Source organism: Octodon degus, unplaced genomic scaffold (assembly GCF_000260255.1).
Source record: "Octodon degus isolate 3935 unplaced genomic scaffold, OctDeg1.0 scaffold00147, whole genome shotgun sequence".
NCBI classification, from domain to species: Eukaryota; Metazoa; Chordata; class Mammalia; order Rodentia; family Octodontidae; genus Octodon; species Octodon degus.
Genome location: NW_004524723.1, coordinates 6,134,868 through 6,138,698, shown reverse-complemented (window position 1 = coordinate 6,138,698; position 3,831 = coordinate 6,134,868).

Below are 3,831 nucleotides of genomic sequence, written 5' to 3'. Positions count from 1 at the left end.
CCCTGTCCTAAATAAAAAAAAAAAAAGAAAAAGAAAAGAAAGAAAGAAAAAGAAAAGAAGAGAAAGAAAAAAATCACAAATAACACAGAATTTTAGCACACAAAACAAGAATTTGTGACAGATACTGACTTTAGTAAGTAGACATATACTGAGCTCCATGCTGAACCTGTTACTTTGGCAAGTGCCAACAATGCAAATGAATTATTTTTCCCATTCTTACAGGGTCTCAGGGCACGTTGGCTGTATAAACAGTGAAATTTTAACACAGTGAGGGAACTATTACTATAGAAGAATCCATAGTATGGCTTAGGAGTGAAGAAGGTACAGACCTGGTGAAAGCAGGGAGGTAGCCCGGAAGCTGCAGCCGCAGAGTGGCCCGGGAGCTCCTGAGGAAGAGCAGGGACTGCAGCCGAGAAGGAAGATGCACTCCAGGCAGAAGGAACAGCTTGGCAAGATGGGTCAGGGGACAGTGCGTGGTCCCAGGGTGACCTGCAGGTAAGTCCTGGGCTATGTGATAAAAACAGACAGAAAACTCTGGATTCTGGCTGTAAAGGGCCTTGTGTATCTTGCTTAGAAGTGAGACCACTAACTGGTGAGGAACAAGAACCAAGCCTCTGAAGCAAGGAATTTTCATAGCCTGATTGTTTTCAAAGAAAGATAATAAAGGCAAGCAGCCAGGAGGCTGTTGCAACAGGGCGATGAAGCCTCCCAAATTAGCAGCCAATGGGTTGGAAGTGCTGGTGAGGAAGAGATGATGTAATGCACAGTGTGCCATCCTCAGCATAAAAATGGCCAGGGCCTTTCTCTCTGACCACAGTCATCCCAAGGGACCAAAACAAAAACACAGCAAACCTCTTTTAAAAATAATCTCTTTTGTTTGTATGCAAAAAGGCTATGAATAATGAAAGTGCAGTTCACATGCACAATTTATCTCCAATGCCATCTCTCTTCAAAATTCTACCTGCTTACGTTAAGCCTACAGCAAACCACTGCAAGCCTTATTTTCGGTTGTTTTTAACCTTCTAATAAGATTTGGAATAAAGCTCGAATGTAGTGTTTTCAAAAGTGAAATAAATGCAAGAATAGTGTCACCTTGTGTTCCTGGAAAATTTCCTTCTGGTAACAGGTGGTGGATGCTTAGAATCTTCTGGATAATGACATTAAGGGGTAGAAAGAAGCTGCAAAAACTAAACCTCAGTGGTTCTCCACCACCAGATGGAAAACTGCCGATCCAAATGAATGCATGGTTGAAAGATTCATAGTTCTCTGGTTACGAAGATGTGGCTGGGTGACGAAGCTCTGAGCAGTGCCCTTTCCCAGCCCCTAATGTGAAATAGAAGCTTTAAAAAATCCAGTGCTTTTTTTAAAAGCATGCTTAGTCATATTGGCTGGGTCCTATATGGCCTAATCTACTTTACTTTACTTTGCAGTGCATATCTTATTTATATTCTTACATAAATATTTTGCATAAGGTGCTTTCACAGATTTTATGCTTCCCTAAATTTGAAATGTGCTGCCATTTGTTAAAATGTGTTAGTTTTGTTATGTATGATATGTCCCCCACTGCACACAAAGAAAAAAAAAAACATGAGTTTAACTCTTCAAGTAAATTTTACAGTTATAATACTACCTAATTTATTTCTCCTAAATCACACTAGAAAGGAACTGACAGTTTCTCGGAATATGTAAATACATACCTTTAAGCCATAAGGCCCCTTTAGATTCAGGGCCACAGTCTCCTAAATTTGGGTTTAACCCAGGTAATACTAAAGATTGAAAGGATAAGTTTGAAATCCTTTAATTATTTTGAGTCCTGTAAAAATGATCTCACAAATGTTGGTAGTTTATTTGAGTCAACTTTTATACTTGTTGCTGTGTATTGCACTCATCTTAAAAAGGTTCTGAATAGTTTTGTTATTTGTTATGTAATAGGCCACTTTTTGTGTAAAGTCTCAGAAGTCCTGTACACTACTGAATAGATAGAATATAGAATTGTGAAACTGGAGCGGAAGTTGATGAGCCCTACTGTGCTTTCCCTGCATAATGGTTATAAAGACCCCGAGACGAAGATAAGGAGAACCCGTACCTTCAGGAGAAGACTGCTCCTGGGCCAGACAACCTGGGAAAACTATTTCTTGCTGTGACCTATACAACCTAGTTAGAACCCACCTCCTAGTCTTAATACCACAGTGTTTAATCATGCATCCATATCCTACTTGCACGCATTGAAAATCCCTTGGTGGCCAATTCCTTGATCTTAGTAGATGGGTATAGGTCTTTTGCCCTCAACTACAAGCACTGGGGGCCAGAACTACTCTTCTTTAGCTCAGTTTGATGGCAAAGCCAGTGTAAGGTATTCAGTTAGAGCTAGTTAAAACATTTATAGAATGAATGAATGCAGAAATAAAAATAGAAACTCTAAATGGTGCAAAGATAGCTGTAGATTTTAAGATCTTTTTGGAAGATGGGAAACATTACTGAGATACAAAGTTGGGTAGGGACAAAGGAAAAGCAAAAGGTGTGTTTCTTTGTATATCAGTAGAGTCCACACCTATTCCCAGTTCCCATGCTGGCCTGGCCTAGCTTCTTCCCTGAGGTGTCAGTATACACAGGAAACAAGCAAGTAGGAAGTACCCTATAGACGTGATCTTTTTTTCTTTTTTTTCCAGAGGTTATTAGCAGAATATATTTATTGAGAGAAAGAAAGCTCCTGTCTGAGAGAGGGACGGGGGCGGGGGGTCGAGTGGATAGTTCCCCCCCATAGACGTGATCTTGCTGCTGTATCCTGGGTGCCAGTATCCTTCGCATGAGTCATGAGTCCCTCAGTGCCCCTACACTGCAGCCCTCCTCTGGCTTAGTCTCCCTTCTTGACCTGTGATCCAGTTCTCTTCGGCCCTTGTGGCCTGTACCCCTTGTGCGCCTTTTTTACACACTGCTCAGGAATTCCAAATTGTGAGTGCCCCATTACACCACCTTCCCATCCTGTTGTGTCTCTACCAGACCACAGACCTTGCTTAGAACCTGGCAAGGTCACAGTGTTAGGCTGTGCACCCCTTACCTGTTGGGGTCATTGTCAGTAGACCGAGGCTTACCCATCCACACCCTTCTCATCCTCCCCATTGCCCATACCCCACAAGCTGCTGAAATTTAAAAAGTCACACCCATTCCTGAATCAGCAGTACTTTTTCTAAAATCTGCATCCTATTGAAAACTTTTACCCTTTTGATAATTTTCCCGAGTGTCAATTTTAATACATGCAACTGCAATCTTTAATCTAAATAAATGTATTTTGTTGGTGAGGCTCATGTTTATTTTATTAAGCCACCATGTAATATTGCTACAAAGCATAGACAAAATCTTGGCATTCACTTGGTAGAATTCTGCAAACACCTATCAGTGTCCCTAGCTTTTCTGACTTTTCCCTTGAAGACATCTAGGCAAAGGCATCCATCTAGGTCTCAGGTTCCAGTTCTGATAGATTACAAGTTAAGAAACAATACATGTTGCCTCTTTCCTAGCACGGATGAATGATGGGTGTGAATTTGCATCATGAGAAAGTGAATAAAAGAAGATACCCTAAGGTAATCTAAGAGACAGAAAAAACAGCCTGGGACCAGGGTGGCACCTGTGTCGGCTGTAAGAGTGAGGGTCCCTTGCTGTCTTGGTGACTCACTTGTATGACATAAACACTGAGCTGCAAACTTTGGGGAAAGAAAAGTACTCAATCTCTAGTGCTTAACCATATACAATTTGTTCTCAGTGTAGGATAAGATTGTATCCCCTACCTCAAAAAAAAAAAAAAAAGGGAAAAGAAAAAAAAGAAACTCACTT